This window comes from Sapajus apella, unplaced genomic scaffold, assembly GCF_009761245.1.
Source record: "Sapajus apella isolate SASKATOON/1434 unplaced genomic scaffold, GSC_monkey_1.0 scaffold37, whole genome shotgun sequence".
Taxonomy (NCBI): domain Eukaryota; kingdom Metazoa; phylum Chordata; class Mammalia; order Primates; family Cebidae; genus Sapajus; species Sapajus apella.
In genome coordinates this window covers 20,946,501-20,973,523 of record NW_022436977.1, presented here as the reverse complement: position 1 = coordinate 20,973,523, position 27,023 = coordinate 20,946,501, and the positions used below count along the sequence as shown (strand labels likewise).

The following is a 27,023-nucleotide window of genomic DNA, read 5'->3' as shown; positions in this document are numbered from 1 at the left end:
AAAGTTCTGGGATTTACAGGTGTGAGCCACCATGCCCGGCCAATGTGGGTATATATTTCTAATGCATTTATGATTGCCTATTTATTTTAAGCAGACCATATTTCACCCAATTTTGTAAATTCTAGAGTTGATATTTTTATTAGCACAGCTAATACACACAGTAACCATCTATTAAATGCTTACTGATGATGATCTACCACCATCCAAGATGCCCTGGAAAAGAATATCTGTGGTATTTTAAAGGCATTCAAAGAAGAATGTTTTAATAATCAGAAAGGCTAGTCAAAATATCTTTGGTATCCTATTAAGAAAAAAAAGGGGGGAGCTGGGCACGGTGGCTCATGCCTGTAATCCCAACACTTTAGGAGGCCGAGGTGGGTGGATCATCTGAGCTGAGAAGTTCGAGACCAGCCTGGCCTACATTGTGAAACCCTGTATCCACTAAAAATACAAAAAAATTAGCTGGGCATGGTGGTGGGTGCCTGTAATCCCAGGGACTTGGGAGGCTGATGCAGGAGAATTGCCTGAACCCAGGAGGCAGAGGTTGCAGTGGGCCAAGATTGCACCATTGCACTCCAAAAAAAAAAAAAAAAAAAAGAAACGAAGCACTAAAATCCTTGGCACAGTGTCTAATGCCAAGCATTTGCCACTTAATTTTTTCTATTCTCTAAATGTGGTATTTGTTATCATTATGAGCAAATATGCATCTTTTGAGTAGTATTTTCCAGAACAGCTAGCACTGAACCAGGCAAATGAGACTGCAAAATATTTATTTACAAAGAAATTAAACAAATTTATGTTTTCTTTGAATGAAAGAAATTATATACAAATCGTTACCTCTCTTAGAGTCCTTTAAGAAACCAACATATAAATACATTCAATATATGTTATAATATAAAAATATATCATTTTTTTCCTTTTTTTGAGACAGGGTTTTGCTCTGTTGTCCAGGATGGCATGCAGTGGTGCAATCTTGGCTCACTATATCATAATATATCTTAATAAGATCAGCTTACATTTGCTTAATGCTGTTTGTTCATAAAGTGCTTTCGGCTTTGTTACCACGTTTGCTCTTCGCTCACCCCAGTATTGCAGGAGCTTAGGTCTATTGTCTTCAATTTACAGATGAGAAATTGAGACACTGAGAAGTTATATATCTTCATCTGTTGAACAGCTAGGCACTTTTCTAGGTGCCAGATTTACAGTGATGAACAAGACAGAGTCCCTGCTCCTAGGATGCTTACTCAGTAGTTTATAAATTTTTAAAAACTAGCTCTTCAAATGTGGGTCACCATGAATGTATGAATAGTTTTTTTAACAACTAAGACAAAAGTAAAGCAAAAAGCTGTATGTTGGAACTTTATTAATTTATCAGTGGTATGAGTGACTTTCTTTGCTAAATCAATGAATAATTTTCTAATACTGGAAGAATATTTCTCAATTTTTTGTGCTATTCACAAGTAATAGCTATAGACAATGAATTATTGACATTTTCTTCATCACGTTCTTGAGTCTAGACAATCAACAAAACAATAAATCAAGCCCTAATTTGTAGTGTTTGTTGATTTCAGTGGCGTAAGTACTTCTATCACAGGTAATTTCAAGCTATCAACATGAAATCACTGAATTCAGAGTTGGGGAAAAAACGCACAGTGGTACACCATTACATAGTATTTCCATCATTTAGATATAATAGATGTAAATACCTGAAGAGCATAGATAACGATAAAATGATTAGCTTTGAGTATTTATTTTGTTTTTAATATAACTGTGTTGGCCTGGTGCAGTGGTTCATGTCTATAATCCCAGCACTTTAGGAGGCCAAGGCAGGCAGCTCGCTTGAGTCTGGGAGTTTGAGATCAGCCTGAGCAACATGGCTAAACCCAGTATCTACAAAAAAAAAAAAAAAAACAAAAATTAGCCAGATATAATGGTACACATCTGTGGTCCCAGCTACTCAGGAGGCTAAGATGGGAGGATTGCCTAAGCCTAGGAGGCAGAGGTTGCAGTGAGCCGAGATTGCAACACTGCACTCCAGCCTGGGCAAGACCCTGTCTCAAATATACATATATATGTAAGTTTTTAGTTTATATAGTTTAATTATTATTTTTTTTTTTTTGAGACGGAGTTTCGCTCTTGTTACCCAGGCTGGAGTGCAATGGTGCGATCTCGGCTCACCGCAACCTCCGCCTCCTGGGTTCAGGCAATTCTCCTGCCTCAGCCTCCTGAGTAGCTGGGATTACAGGCACGCGCCACCATGCCCAGCTAATTTTTTGTATTTTTAGTAGAGACGGAGTTTCACCATGTTGACCAGGATGGTCTCGATCTCTTGACCTCGTGATCCACCCGCCTCGGCCTCCCAAAGTGCTGGGATTACAGGCTTGAGCCACCGCGCCCGGCCAGTTTAATTTTTAATAATTTCTGTGCTTTAAAACCAGTTCACAAAAGGTAACTAATTCATATCATGGAAGGATTTGCAATGCATATATCTGATAAGGGATTCATATATATGTCACATAAGGAACACCTACAACTCAACAACAACGCAAAAAGCCAAACAACTATATTTTTAAAATAGGTGAAGAGCTTGAACATTTTTCCAAAGAAGATATACAAATTGCCAGCCAGCGAGCACATGAAATGATGATCAACATTACCAATCATTAGGGAAATGCAAACCAAAACCACAATGAATTACTACTTTGCATCTACTAGGATGGCTATTATTAAAAAAAGAAAAAGAATAATAAATGTTGCTGAAGATGTGGAGAAACTGGAACTCCTATACATTGTTGGTAGGAATGAAAAATGGTACAGCTGCTATGTAAAATGGTATGGTCACTCCTCAAAAATTAAACATGGAATTACCATGTGATCCAGCAATTCTACTTCTAGGTATATATTCAAAAGAATTGAAAACTGACATTCGAACAGGTATTTGTACACCAATGTTTATAGAAGCATTATTCATAATAGCCAAACGGTAGAAACAGCCCAAATATCCATCAATGAATAAACAAAATGTAGTATATACACACAATGGAATAGTATTTAGCCTTAAAAGGAATAAAATTCTAGTACATGCTACAAGATAGATGAACCTTGGAAACATTATGCCAAGTTAAATAAGCCAGACACGAAAGGAAAAATATTGAATAATATCCACTTATATGAGGTGCACACAGTAGTTAAATTCACAGGGACAGAAAGTAGAAGAGTGGTTACTTGGCGTCTGTGAAGAGGGAATAGTAGTTTCCATTTGGGATAATTAAAAAGCTCTGAAGATGGATAACAGTGATGGCTTCATGATCATGTGTATGTACTTAAACACAGCTAAAATTATAAAGTTTATGTTATGTATATTTTAACATAAAAATTTTTTTTTTTTTTTTTGAGATGGAGTTTTGCTCTTGTTACCCAGGCTGGAGTGCAATGGCGCGATCTCGGCTCACCGCAACCTCCGCCTCCTGGGTTCAGGCAATTCTCCTGCCTCAGCCTCCTGAGTAGCTGGGATTACAGGCACACGCCACCATGCCCAGCTAATTTTTTGTAATTTTAGTAGAGACGGGGTTTCACCATGTTGACCAGGATGGTCTCGATCTCTTGACCTCATGATCCACCCACCTCGGCCTCCCAAAGTGCTGGGATTACAGGCTTGAGCCACCGCGCCCGGCCAACATAAAAAAATTAAAAAATTTTTAAAAATAAAAAAAAAGAGCAGGCGGCTGGGTGCAATGGCTCATCCCTGTAATCCAGCACTTTGGCAGGCTGAGGTGCAGAGATCACCTGAGACCAGGAGTTTGAGACCAGCCTGGCCAACATGATGAAACCCCATCTCTACTAAAAAAAAAAAACAAAACAAAAAAAAAAAAAAAAAAAAAAACCACCACCAACAACAATTAGTTGGGCTTGGTGGTATGTACCTATAATCTCAGCTACTCGGGAGGCCAACGCAGGAGAATAGCTTGAACCTGGGAGGCAGAGGTTGCAGTGAGCTGAGATTATACCACTGTACTCCAGCCTGGGCCTGGGCAACAAAGCAAGACTCTGTTTCCCAAAAAAAAAAAAAAAAAAAAAAAAAAAAAAGGCGGGGAGGGCAGGTAATCATGAATATTCTTATACTTAAATAATTTTTAAAGAAAGAAAAAAAGCTCACAAGATTACCAAAAATTTAACAATCATATTTTGTGGGCCAGGGTAGGCTTGCTTCAGGATTTCAATGAGCTTACTTTTCTTCTAAGGGAGAGGAAGGAAGACTTGCTCAGGGATACATGTGAAATGGAAGAGCCAGCCCTGACTCTAGATCATCTGAGTGGTCTAACAGTATTTCCACAGCTGCATAGCATTTTTCATATAGTCAGATTAATGTTACAAAGTTCTGGGTTATATACGTTTGTTACAGGATGGCCTCAGGGAGATCAGAAAAATGACCCTGGAGGTTAAGCTTCAGGAACATAGTTTTGAAAAAAGTAATGGGGCAAATTTTAAGGAGAAGAAATGTTGGAAAGATGGGTGAGAAGAGCTCAGAGGTCCTGTAGCTTATCTGTTACATATGTATTAATGCAAATATAGGGGTGGAGGGACACAAAAAGCCCTAATCTTTGAGCCTCACCAATTACGTACACTCCTCGGTTGAGGTCAGGGGTTTACAAGAGACATTCCTGCCTCCTAAATGTAGCTACCATCTAGATGATACCCAAAGACACCTCTATCTCCCCTAAATTTCCCCAGGTCCCCCAGTATCTCCCATCTGGAGGTTGTCTCAGGAATTGTTTGCAAGGGAGGCAGTAACAGTTATAGCCTGACAAAGGAGTCCTAAGCTATAATGTTGAAAAAACATTTTACTCAGAGGAAATTTCATGTACAAAGGCTCAGAGGCCAGACGAGAAAGCCAAGGGCTGTGGACAGAAAACAGGGAGGAGGCAACAGGCAGACCATTACAGAGCACCTTGAGCTTTGCAATACAGAACTTTCTTTGTGGGAAAGAGGCTGTTTTAGTACAAAACCTTTCCATCTATTTCATTTAAAGAAATAAGCTCCTCTCAACTTCAACGTCTAGACTTTAAAACTGTAAAGTGTATTTTTAAAGCCTCTTTTAAAGTAAATTGGACTTGTTTGCAGTCCACACACATGCCCACTGGTAATCCCTCCAGTAGTCTAAAAATAAAATTACAAGGAGAATTGGCAAACATGAAAGTCTTTAATAACATAAAATTTACAGTATTTGAAAGTCAGTTTTTACTATATTAAAATGGATCATTTTCAGAGCTCAGGTTATTAACTGATTGTAAATTGTGGAACATTAATGCTTTCAGGACACAAAGGCAATACTTTCTGAATTTCTGAGAATCAGTATGATATCAAGAAAGAAGATATACTTTATTTACCTTCCTGGTTCTCATCTAGTAGCTGATCTAACAAGACCTGCCTTGTAAGGTTGTTGGATGTGAAGGATATGGAAGTATATGTAGCACCTAGCAATAAGAAGCACTCAGTAAATTGTGACTGCTATTACCATTGTGAACACAAAGGAAATTTCAATAAACATTTGTTAAGTGTTACAATGTGCAAGACACAGTTGGACAGTTGGAATCTAGGTTTACTTTGTTTCATCTTTTGTTTTACATTATTAACATTTTAATCATAGAGAAAAGTATAGCAAATAAACAGCAGATATGTGGCAGATAATTTGTTTTAACTCCCTATGATTTTTGACTGTTTGAAAATCAGAATTTGTCCACCCCCTCATAATATTGGCACTAAACATGTCTCCTGGGAGAATTTCTTTAAGACACACATTAAGAAGTGGAATTACTGGGTCACAGGGTATGATAACCTTTGCATTACCAGGGTGTTCTCCAGAGTGGCATACCATTTTCTTTCGTACCTAGCATTGTGCATTGTAGGTGCATTCTCATTTACCAAAACTGGATGTCAGGCATTTTAGTTTTTGCCAACATTACAGGTATGAAATGATATCTCCTCTTCTAACTTATGTTTCCCTAATTACTAATGAGGTTGAGTTACCGTTTCATATGTTTTTGCCTATTATAGATTACCCTGAAGTAAACTTTCTGTTCATTTATTTTGATCATTTCTAAAATTGGAAAATTGGTCCAGTTTTTGAGTTGTGGAATTTTAGAAACACATTCTTTACCAGTTATATAAAATAGTCTCAAAGTCTATTATTTTTCTTTTTATCTTTGTTTATAGTGAACATAGGTTTTCTCATCTGAAAAAATAAAAACATCTACTTCATATGATAAAATACCTGAAAGTTCTTTGTCAAGTGTCAGACACTGATTATACATTCAGTAAAAGTGAGTTCCTTCATTTACCCTCAACCTACATCCTTAGTAAATTCATAAATGAATAACAGAAGAATGGTTATAGGTATGATATCTGGAGAATAACAGATTTGGTTTTAAATCTCAACTTTACCACAACTAGCTGTATGAACTTGGCCCACCTAGCTCAAGCTCTTTCAGCTTCAACTTCCTCGTTTGTACAAGTGGAGTAATACTACTTAACTCACAGTGATATTGTGAGGAATGAAGAGTTTAGTCCAGTGGCTGGCCAACGGAAACTTCTCAACATATGGTAGCTGCTGTCACCATCATCATTATTAGGGGGGGATACGAATATATACAATTAACTATAATATAGAACAAAATATCATTAAAACGCCCTATAAAAATAATTAAATGCCATTGGAATGTAGAGATGGGAAGAGGTAACTTCTAGCTTGGGGCCAAGAGAGAGTGAATGGAGGCTTCCTAGAGGAAATTCCATTTAAATGGACATTAAAAGAAGTCAGAAATTGAGAAGAAGGACATTCTAGCAAACAAAAGTGATGCATAGGGTAACATAAACACACATATAGGTAACCATATGTATTATAGCTATCTATGCTGTCTGCCAAAGTATAGGAACATCTAAGTCAAAATCAGAAGCAAGCATTCATTTTTCAGATTATTAGGGTACTCTATGCATTAAATGGTAACTCAGGATTTAATTAGTATTCTAAGTATAAATATGAAATATGGTTGGCTTTGGAATAAAATTTGGTATAGTAAGATCTGTGGAAGAATTACCCAGACCTGGGAGTGTTAAGAAAATGGGGGTATTAAATATGACTGGTATACAGAAAGCAAACAGATATAGCTGCCCAATGAATGGCAGGTGAGCAGCCTACCAATCTTGAGAGCTGGGCTTGGTGGCTGCTCACTTACTTCCTTTCTAGGAATCGGCAACACACAATTTTCTTTGCTAAACAGGGTAAGTTCTGAAACCCGATCCAGAAAATCACACCTTTTCTCACTCATTTTTCTTATACTGGCTCTGGAAATTATGGCCAGCCTAATTTCCTTCTTTCCTTCCTCCATCCTTAATTTCTTTCTTTCTTTTTTTTTTTTTTTTGGGGCAGCCGGGTCGGGGGGGGACGGGGAGGTGTAGAGTCTCCCTCTGTCCACCCAGGCTAGAGTTTAGTGGCATCATCTTGGCTCACTGCAACCTCTGCCTCCTGGGTTCAAGTGATTTTTATGTCTCAGCCTCCTGAGTAGTTGGGAACACAGGCGCCCACCACCAAGCCTGGCTGATTTTTTTTTTTTTTTTTTTTTTTTTTGTATTTTTAGTAGAGACAGCGTTTCCTCATGTTGGCCAGGCTGATCTCAAACTATTGACCTCAAGTGATCTACCTGCCTTGGCCTCCCAAAGTGCTGGGATTACAGGTGTGGGCCACTACGCCTGGCCTCTCTTTCTTTCCTGAAAGAAACAAATTTCATTCAGTATATTTTGTCTTAAGTAAAATGTTCCACTTATTATCCACTTTTGTCATACCTATTCTACAAATTAAAATAGCATTTGACTGTATTAAAATATAGGAGATTATCTATTACTGTATTTCTCATGTTCTTTCTAGTTTCTTTTCCTTTTCATTTTTATAACACATGAACAATTACTTTAAAAGTGATTATGTCTTACATTGTTGCTTTTCTTAACAACTTATTATTTATTTACTTGACAGAACTGAACTATGAATCTGTTATCAGATTCAGTTGCAAATCCTATCACAATAAAATATCTGAAGTTAGAACTGTTATTTTTTCTTAGCAAACCCATGGTTTGAGCATGATGAAATGATTTTCTCAAACAGAAAATGGTGGGCATTTCTGTATACAAAACACAAATAAACTGTATCAGCAGGGAAACTCCAACCACTCAGATCCACAAGAATCCTAACCATTTCTAAAGGAAAAAGCCACTGTATTTTTCTTTTTCCAAAATTTATTCTGCTCATGGCAATTACCATGTGTGCATGGATGTAGCTAAAATGATCACTGTGGGATCAACAGTTCTTTCTTCACTGTCTACCAGTTTTTTTGCTTGCCTCTGGCATAAGTAAATAAACAGCAGGTATAGTCACCACTCAGTAAATATTACATACTTACAAATTTCTAAAATACAACGGAATAAAAAATAACAGGAAGAATCTGTGGCGTTTATTGGAATCTGAGCTATACTGCTTGCATCCACACAAATACAGACAGAAAGGATCCTATGGTTGTTCACAAACTGTGGACCATGACCCTGGGATCACAACCCAGAATTAACCTGCCACTGAATAGAGTTAGTACCTTCTTCTCTATATTACATTTCTACAACAATGTCACAATCTTAAAATAATACTTTCTATCCTTTAGTAACTTCTAATTTTCACCTGGATATGCTGTATGCATAGCATTTATTTCTATAACAATGGTCACTTCTTTCTTCAGAGCAAAAAACACACATCTTTCTTCAGAGCAAAAAACAAACAGGTCTCTGAAAATAGGTGAATTTCTAGCTCTTCATGGTCCTGAAAATTGATTTCAGTCTTTGCGAAGAATGAAGAAGTGAATTCGCTACACATTTGTCACCAGTACTGGGTTTTAGTTTTTTGTTTGTTTTTCTGCTTAATTTCAAAGATAAAATGCAGTTACTTTTGGGGGTAGAAGGCTCATCTTACAACATGAGCATTAAATATATTTGGAATAGCCAAAGCTTAAGTAATTTCTTATGTATAGTTAAAGCAGTACTTCAGTGGGACTTACAAGTATTTTTTCATCACTGAAAGGTCTTTTTTAATCACTAAATTGTACTTGGAAATTGCAAGTTGCCTGCAGATAGGGCCGTGATACTGTGCAACAAAGAAACCAGGGCTCTGATACTGTGAAACAAAGAAACCAGCACAAAAAACTAAAGGTTAGAATATTTTCCATATTTAGTTACTCTTGTTACAAAACATGGAATATTTTGAAATAATTAAGTCAGCTTTGCTGTAGTAACAAATAACCCCAAATCTTCATGGTTTATAAGAACAAAATTTTCTCACCACAGTGGTTTGGATGCAGGTCAGGAGCAGCTTGGTTTCTGTTACATGACTCTCAATCTGTGACCTTTGCAGAAGCAGCAGCCCTTATTTTGGTCATGCCACTTTCATGGCAGAAGTGGCAGAAGGAATTGACCAAGAGGGCTGGTGGAAACCTGTGCTGACTTTCAAAACTTCTGCTCAGATGTAATATATCTGTTCACATGTCACTGGCCAAAGAAAGTTACACATTTAAGCCTAACATCAGTGGTGCAAGGATGTGTACTCTTCTCATAAGAGGTACTGCATACCACATAGAAAAGGAAGGGAGAAAGAACAAGCGGAGAAAAATATAATCTATGACATGCAGGAAGACAGTAGTTTATAAGCAAAAAGCCATCTTAAAGACTTTTCCAAAATACTTTTCTTCCCCTTTCTATATCAGTCAACAAGCCCATACAAAAGGGAGTGTACAGAAGATATTCCATCCAACTGTGACTGCCATGCTAGGTCTATGGCAAGAGAAGGATATAATGTAGGAAAAAGTCCAGCCCTTCCAGACTATGGGAGATGGAAGTGCAGCAAAGGAGCCCTGACTTCCTCAGCCTGGAGATAAATCAGGCTGATTTATTAAACAAGTGAGGATAAAACTAAAGGTGAAGTGCCCACTCTTTCTTCATGTTTGGGAGTCTAGAGAAGATCAGCTCTCAGGCAATCTCTACCACAACATGGAGCACAGAAACAGTGACTGAGGGTTTTAGCAGGCCTGGTAGAGAACAGTCTGAGGTTCAGGTTTCCTGAGCTCCCATAGTTCCCATAAGGCACGGACACTGAGAGATTATAAGGGGGTGAACTGGACAGCAGACACACCAGAGGCTCAGGGGGGTGCAACAAGAAGTCAAGGGGAGGCCCAGGTAGCCAGAGTGCTACTGGGCTCTGAGCAAGCAGCCTGTAGCCACATATTTCAGCTATAAATGACAGCAGAAGTGGATGAGGGACATTGCAACTGAGACCAGGAGACACCTACGGCCATCATTTATGACCTCACCCCAAGGGACTATCTGAATTACTGGATCAGTTTAAGCTTTAAACTACAGTGGGTATTCAGGTAATTTTTCTCTCCTGGGGCTCAGAGGGTAGGAGCACAGGATGAAGGCTGTTAAGACACTGACAAAGAAGTGACATTTTCTCTGAGGAAAACTCAGAGAAATAGACTGAACCACTTCTATTTTATTTGCCACTACATCCACTGCTTTAATAGTGCCTGACATAAGTAGGTATTCAAAAAATATGCTCAGTGATACCATGGATCCCATTACGATTCCCAATGAAGGAATGAATAAGAGGCCATAGAGAAAGGAAACTGATCAACCGACAAAGCTATGATAGAAATACCAGGCAGGTTGAATTGAAAAAACAATGCCAGTTTTATTTTGCCACCAAGCCAAAAAGGTCCCCACTTCACTCCTAAAACAAGCTTGTAGCCTTTATGGAATGGCTACTGCCACCGTATTTAACTTACATTTGGTTCACTGTTTTAAAGCCCTTTAGATAAAACTGCTGCATTCTTTTGCTTCAAGGAAAAAAGAAACCAGAACCATGCTTAGCTTTGCAGGATTTCGACCTTACAGTCACAATAGGAAAGCAACAATAGGAATGAGAATGGGTGATATCTGAACCAATAAACTGACTCTGGCATTCAGAAGCAACTTGATTTTACCTGCCCCAGGATAATTTCAGTGTTAAAGCTGTTAAACCTATAGGTATTCTAGTGGCTAGGATTAGTAAACAGAACATAACAGAGAACAGGACAGAGAAAACATGGTAATGAAAATATAAGGTTGTACAGGGTTGAGATGGAGACTTAGGCTGACATATGCTGATATGGTAACTAAAATATAAGGTTATACAGGATTGAGGTACAGACATATGAAAACGCTATCTTCCACAGTAAATTTGCTTCTCAACACTATAGTAATAACATTAGAATCACCTGTCAGGCTTTAAAACAGAACAGATGCTTGGAGATTCCGATTCAGTTAGGTCTGGGGTGGGGCATATGCCATGCTAATTTTTAATAACTGCACAGGTGACTCTGATGCATAGCCGCAGCAGTCTGCAAGTGAGAACACCTGAAGAACATCATCAGTAAATACTCAAAGAACTAATGAGTGAAAAGCCTCCTTGGATTATAAATTCTTTAAGAGTATGGACTATGTTTTATTCATTTTTGTACTCTACCTCAATGTTTCTTGTAATTAATGAATACGTGAACAAACAAATCATGAATTCTCTGCCTTGGTAGCCTGATGCTCTCAAAGAGACTGGAACATGGGAAATAAACAAAAAAGTTGACAGCTGATGTTGTAAATCTGTACTTCCTTAATGGAATTTCTGGCATAACTTTAGACTGACTAAATGAGACTGAACATTTGTGATCATTACAACACTGATTTTTTACAAAACTAATTTTTGTTGAACTGGGATGAGGGGTGGGGGAAGGAGGAGAAATTGGTGCTCTACTAAGATTTACGTAACAAAATCCCATACCCAGGGTGAGAGTATTAAAAGCAGCATCAGAAAGCCACTCCATTTATAAATCCTGATTCTGCCCTCTACTGTTTGTTTATTTTTTATTTACTTTTCCTTGAGCAACAATATAATGTACAACTGAAAATATCTAGTGTTACTGACAAGATTTGTAATTCTGCACTACTTTGTGGGAATGCATAATGTGTTACTCACTTCAAAGCCCTGGATGAAGGAGGCAAACAGGGATTGACTCAGTGAAACTTCTAGCTTCCTGTAAGCTTCATTCATTGCCAAGCTTTATGGAAACAAACCTTATGCTAGGAAAAAGCAATTATGTTTCACTTTCTGCCTCTCCCTAGTTAAACACTATAATCAAAGGCAACTCCACCTTGTAGCAAAGCTCAGTGATACTGTGGATACCATTATGATCCCCAAAAAAGAGAAGGTGAAGGAGGAGGAAGATGAAAGTTTTGCATGATTTGACTCTGTCTCCATGAAATCTGCAGTCTTTCTGTCACCCTCACACTTGAAGTTACATGAAAAGGAGGAAGACGAAGTGCTGGATGCGAGATACTTAAGAGTGCAAAGTCTGAAAAAGGTAAGAGAGAGAATAATGGTCTGAACTAAATAGGGAGAAGAAATCTATTCTCTATTACAGCAGCAAGAAGTTGCCAAAGCAAGTTTTCCAAATGAGACCAGGGGAAAAAAAAAATGAAGCAGCAGCCCTAAAGTGATACAGAAGGAGTGTTAGAGTCTCCTAGCCAAAAGTTCTGGCAGAGTGACTAGACACTCACATGCTCTACAACCCTAGTGAGCCTAGTGCTCTGGGCTCCCACCTGCCTGCATGGATGGATGCTGCACACTCAACTATCTGCTTGGCTGATAAAAATAATTAGAACAGGTGGTGTAGATGAAGGCTGAAGTCCTTGAAAAGTGCAAGAATATAAAGTTCTGCCCAGGGCGTCTCTTCCACGGAGGAGAAAAAAGCCACACGAAACTGGATATTACAGTTATCTTATCATATCTATGAAAATATAAAAACAAAATCATGTTTGTCTTAGTCCATTTGGGCTTCTAAAACAAAATACCATAACCTGGGTGGCTTATAAACAACATAAATTTATTTCTCACAATTCTGGAGGCTGAGAATCTAAGATTAAGGTGCCAGCCATTCATGATGTCTGGTAAGGGCCCTCTTCTTGGTTCATAGATGGTGCCTTCTTGATATGTCCTCATATGGTGGAAGGGAAGAAATCTGGTATCCTCAACCCCTTATAAGGTCATTAATCTCAATCATGGGGGTTTTATCCTCATGACCTAACCACCTTGCAAAGCCCCCATCTTCTAATACCACCACAATGAGAATTAGGTTTCAACATATGAATTTTGCAGGGGATATAAATACTCAGTCCATGGCAATGTTAGTCCCTTTTGGTCCTATTTCATGTACTCCAGTATTTGGTGGCTATTTCCAGGGTATTCCCCAATCATCTTATTCTTACATCTGCCTTAAGATTACTTGAATGTTACAGAAACTGAAGATGGGAACATCCTTCATTTTTATCAAATGATTATTCTGTTCCAACTCTATAGATTACAGGTGCAGATATTTATTGATCAGGTCCCTTGAGAGCTATTTGAAAATTCAAACAGGCTAGAAAATAATTACTACAAGTCTATAATGCCCAAAACAGCATAGTACTGTTACTAAAACAGGCACATAAACCAATGGAACAAAATGGCCCAGAAATAAGGCCATACATCTACAACCATCTGATCTTCAACAAAGCTGACCAAAACAATAGGGAAAAGACTCCTTATTCAATAAATGGTGCTGAGAAAACTGGCTAGCCATATGCGGAAGATTGAAACTGGATCCCCTCCTTACATCATACGCAAAAATCAACTCAAGATGGATTGAAGACTTAACTGTAAAACCCAAACCTATGAAAACCCTGGAAGACAACCTAAGCAATACCATCTTGGATATAGGCACAAGCAAAGCTTTCATGACAAAGATGCCAAAAGCAATCGCTATGAAGGCAAAAATTGACAAATGGAATTTAATTAAACTTAAGTGCTTCTGCATATCAAAAAAAAATTGTCAACAGAGTAAACAACCAACCTACAGAATGGGAGAAAATATTTGCAAACTGACAAAGATGTAATGTCCAGTATCTATAAGGAGCTTAAATTTACAAGAAAAAACAAACAACCCCATTAAAAAGTAGGCAAAGGAAATGAACAGACACTTCTCAAAAGAAGACATACATGCAGCCAACAAGCATATGAATAAAAGCTCAACATCACTGATCATTAGAGAAATGCAAATCAGAACCACAAGGAGATACCATCTCATGCTAGTCAGAATGGCTATTATTAAAAAGTCAAAAAGTAACAGATGCTGGTGAGGTTGTGGATAAAAGAGAACACTTATACATTGTTGGTGGGAGTGTAAATTAGTTCAACCATTGTGGAAAACAGTATGGCAATTCCTCGCTACAAAGAGCTAAAAGCAGAACTACTGTTAGACTTAGCAATCCCATTACTGGGTATATACTCAGCAGAAGATACATCATTTTGACATAAAAACACATGCATGTGAATGTTTATTGCAGCACTATTCACAATAGCAAAGATAAGGAATCAACCTAAATGCTCATCAATGACAGATTGCATAAGGAAAATATGGTACATATATGCTATGGAATACTATGCAGCCATAAAAAAGAATGAGATAATCTTTTGCAGGAACATGGATGAAGCTGGAGGCTATTATCCTTAGCTACTAATGCAGGTACAGGAAACCAAATACTGCATGTTCTCACTTACAAGTGGGAACTAAATGATAAAACATAATTTAGCTAATTACAGCTAAATTGTAAGAACTTATAAACACAGAGGAGGAAATAAACACTGGGGTCTATGTGAAGGAGGATAGGAAGAGGGGGAGGAGCAGAAAAGATAACTATTGGGTAGTGGGCTTAATACCTGGGTGATAATTAATATGTACAATAAACTCCTGTGACACATTTACATATGTTAAAAAAAAAAAAACCTTCACATATACTTTCAAACCTAAAAGTTAAAAAAAGTTTTTCAAACTGGTAAGAGGCAAATTTTTTTTTAAGAGGAATTCCAATAAATATCCCAAATGATAGTTTTTGTTTAAGCCTCTTTCTTAATATAGCATAAATCAACTTAATATTTTCATATATAATTTTCATTGTGTATATTCAATTGAAGCTTTCATTTATTCCATTGTTTCTAAGATTTTTCCATCAGAGAACTATACCCTACACCAATAAATAATTCTAATATTTCAAAAATGGTTTTAGTTCTGAGCTAATTTCAAAAATAGAAAGAGAAAATGTAGAATATAAAGATTAAAATCATGGGCATAAAAGTCAAACTCCTTGAGTTCAAATTCTGCTTCTGACACTAACTGGGTGAATTGGGGTAAATTGTTTGAACTCTCTTAGGTTAGCTTCCTCTATAAAATGGGTGGAAAGAGTTTGTCCTTAAAGATTCATAAGAATTAAATAAGATCATTTATGTTTGAGGCTTAGCACATTGTCTGATATTTATTGTTTGATAAAAGGTGATTATGATTCATTTTTATCTGATCTACAGTATAAATTTTCCCATGAAGCATTTATACAGGAAAACACAATAGGCCACAGGCAAGGCATCTCTGATATTGGTCATTAGAAAGACTCCAGGAGTTTGCCTGGTCACACAGGGTTCTGGAATTTAGCCAGGCTGCTGAGTAGAAACTGTTACTCTTGTTTCCTTGTCAATAGTCTGGGCATCTCAATTTTTGATAATCCAAAGTCAATGAAAAACATGCTCCTCAGGCAGGTATCTAATTGAGTGTTGTCTACTTGAAACATACAGTGACATAATTCACCATAAGGGGTTCTTAAAAGTTTACTAATCACACAGGTATGTTACTGTTTATTCAACCCTCCTTTTTCAGCTATTCATGTTTTCAGGTTTCTAGTTAGAATTATTTGACTATCTACTTGTATGGTCTGTTACCCTAACCAAGTAATACCTGTGTGTTGTTTTTAAAGGTTCACTTGGTCTACAATTGGGTTCACAGACTTCTAAACACTGGGAAACTGAGTTACATTCTTCTTATTTGCCACCTACATTAGTGTCTGTTTCTGCATCAGTAAATTTTGCAGTAAAAGATTATTGTGAAATAAGCACATGTTCCCTTTTATACTCCTTTGGGAGTTAATGGGGTTATGTGTTCATCTATCTTAGGAAAATATTTCCCCCTTACTTAGCACTGTCTGGAGCAGGGAGATGTAGGGCTTGCCTAGTTCCCTGCCCCAACTTCCAAGTTGCATCCTCAGCAACTTTATCTAATTTTAGATTTAGCTGTTTTTCCAGGCTTTGGGCAGTCTGAAACTTGGGAACTGAAGGAGAAGAGAAGATTTCAGAAGCCCTAGTCAAATACTGATGAGTTCTATATCAGGCTCAGTCTAGCCCTAACCTAATAAACTAGGTGCTTGTAACTATTTTCCCTCTACCCAGGTTAGGGATCTATCTCACCACCTGTCCACTTGTATATCTAACCCCTTCTTTTTGTTACCTCAGTCCCTAAAGCTGGCTCCCTGAAACAGTGAATGCTGCTTGCTCCCCATTTCCACTGGCCTATCAGAATACTGTTAATTCTTGTTAGAATTCTGTTTTCAATTTCCATATTTGCTTGAGACCTGGTACTATATTTAAAATTTCTGATGAGCATATGTAGCAGTTTCCAGACTTCAGTTCAAGCCCCAAAGAGCCTGCAATCATGATGTCACAGGTGACTTTTCTGGGGCTAAGTCACAAGATGTGGTATCCATACTCAGAAAACACTGTACATAACCAGTGGTTTTAAAATTTTTGTTGTCTTGCCATGCCATGCTGACGAAATGCCATAAAGACCTTAAGGAATATACAATTGCTAGCAATGAAATCAACCTTGAACAGGTTGTATACCACTTAGGTCTGGTCTGACCTCAAGTTTTGAACATTTACACATCTGGAGCATTCTCCTAAGTGTTACTCTGGTGGTGTAAAGAAGCGACCCCTCAGACTTTGCCTGTGCCTGACTGGCTGTGAGTCAAACACACAGTATCCTGGATGACTGCTATTTTGGCATTTGCTAGAATGCCTTTTGCCAAATTCCTTTGGCATTCATTCGAAGTCATCAAAATGTGTTTTATCTCCCAAAGAATATTTAATTTTCTTGTCCAAAAAATGCCTGTTATGATGTGCTTACTAGTGTTGTTAGGGTGTAACAGAAGTAATAAAATTTGGAGACCCTTTTGGACCTGTCAGGGATGTGCCATTATGCAAATATTTCTCTTATTAGAGGCTGGTACCTATTTTTTCTCTGGACCAACTGCCAACTGAGCAGTGTTGATCCCATATTTTAAAATCTATAATGTTTTATATTTTCTGTTTATATATTGTAAAAGTTGAATAGCCCTATGCTATTTTGAGGCATTTAAAAAGGTGACATCGGGTACTTTTTATTTATCAGCTGGGATGCTTTTATTCTGTCCTAAAGCCAACTAAATGGAGTGACTAAAAAATGTTATACATGTGCTCCTGACAGATCTTCCCTGTAGTAAATTCTCTCTAAAGGCACTGCTTGGATGAACTAAGTGAGAAATGTATGCTGACCTAAGAGGAGCCTGTGGCCAAAGAAACTGCATCATATGTCACAAAAATTAAAGGAACAACTCCTAATGCAGCATTGCCCATAATATATACTGAGAGGGCACTTGTCAACAAAATCAAAACAAGACCAGAAATGTCTACTCCAAACTCTGTGGTTTGTTTCAGTCATAACAACCCTTAAGCTAGTGTCAGAGGATGAGGGCACATTTCTCCTGACCAAGGTTGAACTTCTCTCAAGTTCTCCTATTCTCTTTTTTTTTTTTCTATCTCTTCCAGAACTAAGTTCTTTTAATTAGTCCCTATCTTCACTCTCACTCATGCACCTGCTCAACATTTTCTTATCTTCAAATTAAAAAAAAACAAACAAAACTTCCAAGGTCCCTTCTAATTACTATTTCTGTTTCTGCCTTTGAAGATAGAGGAGAGAAGTTGTTTAGATAGTATAGGTGCCATTTCGAGTCTTCTTTCCCACTCAGTCACTAAAAGGTTCTGGCAAAGGCCACTGATGAAATTCTTGTTAAATCCAGCAAGTACTTTTCAATCATTTTGCCTGACTGTAGGCAGCATTCAACATGATGACTACAGCTTTTTAAAAACAAACAAACAATTCTCATTCCCTTTGCTTCCCTAATACAACAAGTTTGATGTTCATTTCCTCTCTAAACTTTCTGTCTCAGACTGCAAGCCTGTGAGTTCCCCATAAATAAAACTGTGTCACATAACTCACACTATAACTCTGATGTGGAAAGAAAAATAAAATTTCTTTATTTCATTTAGAACTAATCTGACTCTCAAGCCTACACTTATGAGTTAGTGGGAAAAAAATAACAAAATGTTCAATCCAGTGTAAAGTGTAGTCTTGTTCAATAATTTACAAAATTCAGTTAGATTGAGTTTAGTCTATCTTGCATTACTCAGTCAGATGTGTCCGGGAAGTAAATGATTAGCAAATTCTGTAATGTGTCGTAGATATTTTCCCATTTAACATTAGATTTTTGAACACGGCATTTATGGCAAGGACTCATTTTCCTGTCATGCTATCTTTTCTAACAAAAGAGAAATGGCTAGTAAGTTATGACATTCACTTCCCTTCTCTGGTGTATCTTGTATTCCTGACTACACTTAAATGATTCATACCAAAAGGCTGATCAACCCACACCAACAATAGTTAATCAATTTAAAAAATGCAAAAACAGGGGAAAGTGGAATAAGAAGTTTACTATGCCTATGTACATATTTGTATATGCATGTATATATATACTTTAAATTCAACATAGAAGATCAGATGATTAAGAAATATCAAGGACAATAAAACTAGTAATTAAGACTGTTCTTCAACAGACGGCACAGTAATATAGGAGGAGGAGAAACAAAATGAAGATTGAAGTGGTTAGAAAGGGCATTCAGAGTGTAAGGAAAGGGCAGAAGAAGAGTAGAAAGGAGAAATGTATTTGTCACCCATTCTGTACGTGAATACAATGCTGTTGTTGTGCCCTAAATATGAGAACAGTTTAATATCAGGCCAAAGCACTATCTGACTAATAGGAAATGCAGTTATTCCTTCAGCTCATAATCAGGGTTTGAACAAGGTCTATTGTCATTCGTCACTCCATCACAGATAGTTCAGTGGAGTTATTCTGCTTCTTCCTACCTATAACTGTATAGTCTTTTTGCTGCTATTACTATGCATAGCACTGAATTGTTACTTTATACAGTACCTCAGAACTCAGCTCTGCAGTCAACTCCTTGACTAATTTAGAATTTCTAAATTGAATTACTACCTCACAAATGTTATTTATTACCTACTATGTGCTGGAAGTACATGTATCAATAATATATAACTCTTGACATAGAGGAATCTGAAATTATTTAAGATCAGGTCAACCTACTAATTCCTCTATGAAACCTCAGAGTTTTCCAATTGGGAGTAATCTCTTCCTTTACTCATTTTGCATAGTACTTTATCAACATCTTTATTGGAAAGCTATAACCCTCTACTTTATGATTTAGTTGATTATAAACATGTCTTGTCTCCAGCACTAAACAATAATCTCCTTGTGGGCAGGATATGTGTACAAGTAAACTTTCTGACCCCTATGTCACTCTGTATATGAATATAATAAATTCTAGTTTAGTGAATTAACTCTTTAAAAAATCAAATTTAGGAACACTAGAAGATTAATATAAACCATATCTTTCACAAAAATTACATCTATGAATTATTAATGCAGAAGCTTATTACCTTAGTCTGGAATATCAGCTATTCTAGTTTCCATATAAATGATTTCTTCTCATCTTAAGCAGTGTGCAAAAAAGAGAGTGGTTACATCTTTAGACTATTTTAGCTCAAGTAATAAAATTCAAAACACTAGAAACAAAAAAATGATGGAGAAGTTACACTTGAGGAGTATCTGATAACTAAAGAGCATTTTTCTTTTCTTTTCTTTTCTTTTTTGAGACAGGGTCTCACTCTGCCACCCAGGCTGAAGTACAGTGGTGTGACCATGGCTCACTATAGCCTTAACCTCCTGGGCTCAAGCTATCCTCCTACCTCAGCCTCCTGAGTAGCTGGGGACTACAGGCACATGCCACCATGTCTAGCTCCTTTTCTTGGTGTACGGGGTAAGAAATGTGGTCTTGCTATGTTGCCCAGCCTGGTCTTAAACTCCTGGGCTCAAGTGATCCTCATGCCTCAGCCTCCCAAATTACAGGTATGAGGCACACTGGTCATTTTTTTTTTTTTTTCTTTTATGAGACAGAGTCTTGCTCTGTTGCCCAGGCTGGAGTGCACTGGCATGATCTCAACTCACTGCAACCTGTGCCTCACAGACTGAAGTTATTCTCCTGCCTCAGCCACCCCGGTAGCTGAGATTACAAGTATATACCACCACACTTGGCTAATTTTTGTATTTTTTAGTAGAGACAAGTTTCACCATGTTAGCCAGCTGGTCTCAAATTCCTGACCTCAGACAATCCGCCTGTCTCGGCCTCCTAAAGTGCTGGGATTACAGGCGTGAGCCACTGTGCCTGGCCCAGTCACTTTAAAAAACAGAAAAACTTTATTTATTTATTTTTTGAAATGGAGTCTTGTAGACCAGGCTACATAGAGTACAATGGCCTGATCTCAGCTCACTGCAACCTCCACCTTCCAGTTTCAAGCGATTCTCCTGCCTCAGCCTCCTGAGTAGCTGAGATTATAGGCGTGTGCCACCACGGGCGGCCAATTTTTGTTTGTTTTTTTTTGTAGAGTCGGGGTTTTACCATGTTGGTCAGGCTGGTCTCAAACTCGTGACCTTGTGATCTGCCCACCTAGGCCTCCTGAAGTGCTGGGATTACAGGCATGAGCCACCGCACCCAGTCAAAAAGACATTTAAATAATTTTTACTAAAGAACAGTTTTAAAGATATTATAGTTTTAAAGACTGACATTTGTAGACATACTACAGAGTTCCAATACATCTCACACTCAGCTTCCTTTCCTATTAACATCTTACATTAGTACAGCACATTTGTCACAATAACCAATATTATTATTTTAAAATAAAATCCATACTTTATTCACATTTCCTTAGTTCTAACCTAATGCTCTTTTTCTATTCTAGGATCTCACCTAGGATCTCACATTATATTTTGCAGACATATCTCTTTAGGCTTCTCTTGGCTGTTACTGTTTTCCAGATTTTCCTTGGGTTTTTTTTTTTTTTGTGTGTGTGTGTGTGTGATCTTGACAGTTTTGAGGAGTATTAGTCAAGTATTTTGTAAAATGTCTCTCAGTGGGGATTTGTCTGATGTTCTTCTCATGATTAACTAAGCTTATAGATTTTTATAAGAAGGGCGAACTTAAAGGGAGGAAGAACTACAGAGATAAAGTGCCATTTTTATCTCATCATATCAAGAGTAATACTATGAACATTTATCACTGTTAATGCTGAACTTCATTGCCTGGGTAAGGCAGTGTCTGTCAGAATTTTCCACTGTAAAATTATTTTTTTTCCTATTTATATACTGTATTCTTTGGAAGAAAGTCACTATGTACAGCCTACACTTAAGGAGTGGGGAGTTGTGCTCCACCTCCTTGCGAACAAAGTAGTTACATATATTATTAGAATTTTTCTTCATGGGAGATTTGACTCTTCTCCCAATTATTATAGCTTTTTCTATTCTCTCCCTTTTATTCAGACTTTTATTTATATCAGTATGGACTTATGTATATCAATTTTATACTTGGGGTTACAATGCAATACTACTTTTGTTGCTCAAATAGCACTGACCTTTGGGAGCTCTTTAAGTTGGAATTCTGTGTCCCTTTAACATATGCAACCATTGTGTTTCTTTTGAGCACTTACTCTCTGGCACTATAAGATGCTTCAGGCTTATATTGTATATTTCCTGTCCCCATCCTAGAATCAGCCATTTCTCTAAGGATCCTTCATTCCTTTACCAGAGTATGGTATTTGAATCTAAGAGCTGACTGCAAGGTATATTTGTTACTAGTTGGGTACTATTGCTTCCACAGCCACTTTTTACATAACATTTGTTTCCATTTTCAGAATCAAAATATTTGTCAGGACACCCTGAGATAGTGCCTAGGAACATTATTAGACACCAGAAGTCCTTTCACTCTGATTTTGGGAAGCCCCACTCTACTGTACCAGTTTTAGCCCCCTAAAAGAGATACCGTGACCATTTCTTAAACACAGTGAACAATTACACTCCATTTAGTACTTATCTAGTGGTATACTTCTCTGTCCCTTATAGAATTATAGAATTAAAAACCAGAAAGGGCCCTAGAGAATATTGAATTCATTTGTTCATTCATTCACAAATGTATATTTAGGTTTTAGTATGTGCTGGGTAGTATTCTAGGTGATGGGGATATATCAGGACATAAAATGAGACACACTCCCTTTCATGAGGGAGCTTATGTTCTGGTAAGAGAGATGCATGCTATTTTTAAAATATCACACAAATAATTACAACAGTGTAACTGTGCTAAGTGTTACAATGAAGAGGTAGATGATATTATGAGAAAATACTACAGGAAGACTAGATCTGTTGTGTATTAGGAGTTAGGGAAGGCTTCCCAGAAGAAGCTAAAATCAGATGGAATAGGAGGTAACTTAGAGCAGGAAAACAACTTCAAACAAAGGGAAGGCAAAAGTTTGTAGCAGGAGGGAATGTGGTACATTAAAAAATTCAGAGAGTTAGGGGGATACTGGCAAAAGACAACACAGAAGGAAAGCAACCACAGAAGTCCTTGCCAGTCATAGCAAAGATTTGGTCTTTATTTTAAGAGCAACGGGAAGTTCTTGAAGTCAAGTTCATTAGAGTTTTAAGGAGGGTAGAATGGGTAGTGATATCTTGAAATTAGTGTTTTGCAAAGATCATTCTGGTTGCTTTGTGGAGAATGAATATAATTGGGTGAAAAGCCCAAATACTAGTATTTATTCTGGAATAGCAGAAAAGATGACGCTAGAGAGCCTGGATGGGAGCAGTGGCAGTGGAGATGGAGAAAAGCAGACGGATTTCCGTTATGTAGGAAGTAAAATTGTGAAGACTCTGTGACACACTGGATGTGAGACCAGAGTAAGGATGGCTTACGGCAAGACCTAAGTTTCTAGTTTTGCACAATTAGATGGATGATGAATGGTGATGTCATTCATTAATAAAGAGAACACTGGAAGAAGACCAGGTTTGATAGAGAAGTCCATGAGCTATGTTTGTTCTGAGATATTCAAACACAGAGGCTAAAAAGATCATCAGATATAAAAATCTGATGCTTAGAGTGAGAAACATACATTTGATATAATTACTAATTTTACAGATGATAACTAAAGTCACAGGCACAGATAACAGTTTATGAAAGAATTCAGAATGTGAAAAGAAGGCACTGAGCAAGTCAAGTTATTTACAAAATGAGATAATTTCCATTTCATAGAATTATAGTCAAGATTAAATGTCATCACATATGTGAAAGTAAATAGCACAGTGTAAGCACTCAATCTTTAAAGCATCAAAATTGTGAATTTTATAAAAAACACTCCTATGGAATGTATCTATGGTTGTTTGCCTTCTCATGTTCAACTACTTGACATAATGTATATATGATTACTTATGTCTTGTAAAACACAAAATCTCTGGCAGTTATAGTAAAAGATTAACAGTTACTAATAACATAAAACACAGGGTTGTATTAATGTTATTTCATTTTCCTAATTATTGGCTCACAGGTGAAAATGAGGCATTGAGGTAAGAAAGTATCAAGGTGTGGTAGCAGCTTTTATCCCAACCTCCAACATATATTATCTTCCCTGCAATCATTTGCTCTCCAGAGCCATTGGAACAACTCTTTACAACCATAAAAATCCCAAACCTGCCAGATTTTACCAAGAGCCTCTTAAAATACACATTAACTAATTTTACGATAAACAACATCTTCATTATAGAAACTGACTCTTGAGTGAATGCGAAAACATTTAATACAAAGAGTTGTTTAAGAGATTTTAACTATCAACTGAATGCTATTTTCATAGGGATTGCCCTCCAAAGAATAGAATTATTCTAGCTAGAATAATTCTATAGAATTACTCTAGCTAGAATAATTCTATAGAATTATAGTTAATTCTATTATTTGGAGAATATATTAATAATCCTCTAATCAGATTTCATCCATATTTTAATCATATGCAAACTCTTTAGGATAAAACTGTAAGTGATATGTCACTTTTCAAAAAGGTAATACCAGAATCACAAGGATGAAAAGTATACAAGGATCTGCTTCCAAAAGAGTGGAGCTGCTTCCTAAGATTGCACAGTTTGTGCACTGCTCAAAGGCACCTGGCTATGGGATCTGAAATGCAGCCCTTCCTCTCTCACAAAGCTTTGTGACCAGGAATGAGGGTGGGTAGCTGGGGTGGGAATTGTTTGTGTCTTATTTTATTTTTTACTTGGCCCCAGGATTAAAGACTCTGGCACCTTATGGATCAGTAGTAGAACTGTAGAAGGATCAAACACAAGAACAATTATTTGGACTCCAGAAAAACACTGAAGTCTTATAACTTGATTTGGGTTTAGATAGTGGTCTATGTTTTTATGACAAAAGCAACCATTAAAGTGCTTTTATTAAACGATTAGCACTATCCTCAGCTACTAAGGGGATCTCTTTGCTTGTTGAGGTCCTGTAACTGACACTATACCGTCAATATAAAGTCACTATATATACTACCAGCTTTACTATGCAATGCATTTTAAAACATTAAAAATAGTCACGCATGGTGGCTCATGCCCGTAATCATAGGACTTTGGGAGGCTACTGCAGGCAGATCACGAGGACAGGAATTTGAGACCAGCCTGCCATGGTAAAACCATGTCTCTATTAAAAATACAAAAAAAATTAGCTGGGTGTAGTGGTAGGTGCCAGTAATCCCAGTTACTTGGGAGGCTGAGGCAGGAGAATTGCTTGAACCTGGGAGGCAGAGGTTTCAGTGAGCTGAGATCATGCCATTGCACTCCAGATCAGGTGACAGAATGAGACTCTGTCTCTTAATAAAGAAATAAAATAAAACAAATTAAAAATCAAGTCCTTTTAATTTTACCAAATATTGCTATGAAAAAGCCACCAGATAGTAAAAACAATTCTTCAGGAAAGGAGATATGAAACATTCTTAAAATACCTGTGGTTCTCTGTGTTACAAAGCAGATGTGGCACAACCATCTGCAATCAAAAGGCCTCAATTCAAATCTTGGGTGCTGATCTTAACTGTTGTGTGATCTAAGTCACTTAGCCTCTTTCAGCCTCAATTTCTTCACCTATACATTAACTGGATTCAACTCAATTATTTCTAAGGTCCCCCCCTGCTCTGAAGATTTTCTGACTCTACAAATGTCATGATTATAAGTCTCCTATTCTTTGTGTGATCTTCATTTTCTATAGCAGGTATTTTCTAACCACCATTTTGCCTCCTTATTCTGGTATTTCTTCCCATTTGTCCTCACATTGAAATAACCTCCTCCCTTATTCATTAATCAACATACAATTCCCTCTCATCTTCAAACCTTTCCAAACAATTAACTTTAAAATCTTCATTTGCAGTTATTCACTTAAGAGCTTAAAGCTTTAATTATCTCTTTGCCCACTGTCCAAATTCTTTCTGACAACTTGGCCTAGAACAAATACTCCAACTTACATTTAGGTAGTCAACAAGTATTTAAAATTCAAGGCAGTGGGGGGGATTCCCAAAAATTAAAGATATCCAGGAGGAAAATTAGCATATAATCAAACCAGGATAGAAAAAGCCTGAAGTAGTATATAAATGAAAGAGGGTAGGACAAATATAGTGAAAATAAACTCTAAACAGACAGAGCAGTAGAAATCTCAATATAGGCTAGTTAATTCATCTGGAAAGAAGAATAAGAATAGAATTGAGGAAATCTCTGCATGTGGGGCAATCTACACAGAAACCCAGGTACCAAGCAATTATAATTCTGAAAAGCCTTTCCAGGCGTTTTCTTTTTTCTAGCAAAGAGAGATAGCCAAGAGAACAAGTTTCCTAATGACAGTTTTAGTTACATGTTTCAATATTCTAAAGAGTGTCAGCCATAGCAATGTGAAAAACTGTCTTGTTAGAAAAAAAAACATGACTGTCAATTTAAGTAATTCCTTCAAATAGACTAGCTAAACGTGTTACCATGGTCATAAAAGGATAACTTCAGAAACCTAGGCTAGGAAGGACACTCTCTTGGCAAGTGTATCAGACACCTCCTCGGTTCTCCTCCCCACCATTATCTCATTGACCCTTAAACATCTCCTCAGTTTTCTTCCACACCATTGTCTCATCATTCCTGAGGACAATCAGGGACACTGTAGGGGAGAAGGAGATCCTCCCTATTAACTACAAATTAACGATATACCCAGAGCTTCTGGATTCTCCATACCACTTCCCAACTTGTATGAAATCCTTCACCAGGGCACAGAATCTGGCTTTCCAAGCCAGGACTGGATGACACCACTCAGAACTGTGAATTAACTCTCCATGGACTGGCCTTTGATAATGGAAAACAGCAGCCAGAAAGAAAATGGGCAGATAAATTCCCTCTCCCTCTTTGTTCTCATCAACTGTTGGTCAAGCCTATGTGCTTGCAGAATCAGCCGTGTATCTTTGAGGATCATCATGACACAGTCACTAACATAGTAATCGAATCACCACCTTGCTTTGTTCCTCAAAGCTTCTCACTTCTCATCTCTTTTCCTTCACTCTTACTCTTCTGAAATTTTACCACCCAATAAAGCTTCACTTAATTTCCAGTCAGGCTCTTGTTTCTAGAAAACCGAGGCTACAATAGCAACAAAATCCAAAAAGAAGTAAAGAATCTTGGATTAGGAATCAACACACATCAGGTCTAATCTTGCTATAATTGGTTCTGTTATTATCTATTTGATCTTGAACAACGAACATTCTGAA

General features: G+C 37.3%; 1 protein-coding gene across 8 annotated transcripts in view; it reads right to left on the bottom strand.

Annotated features, from left to right (window-relative positions):
- Window positions 1–27,023, bottom strand: part of FRMD5 (FERM domain containing 5) — a 330,792-nt gene that overhangs the window by 146,700 nt on the left and 157,069 nt on the right. The window contains exon 1 of one of the 8 annotated variants that reach the window (XM_032297640.1): window positions 9,374–12,959. The exons of the other annotated variants lie outside the window; for them this stretch is intronic. The gene's annotated coding sequence lies outside the window, so the exon portion shown is untranslated. Of the gene's footprint in view, window positions 1–9,373; window positions 12,960–27,023 lie in introns of those variants that run through there. 8 annotated transcript variants of the gene reach the window in all.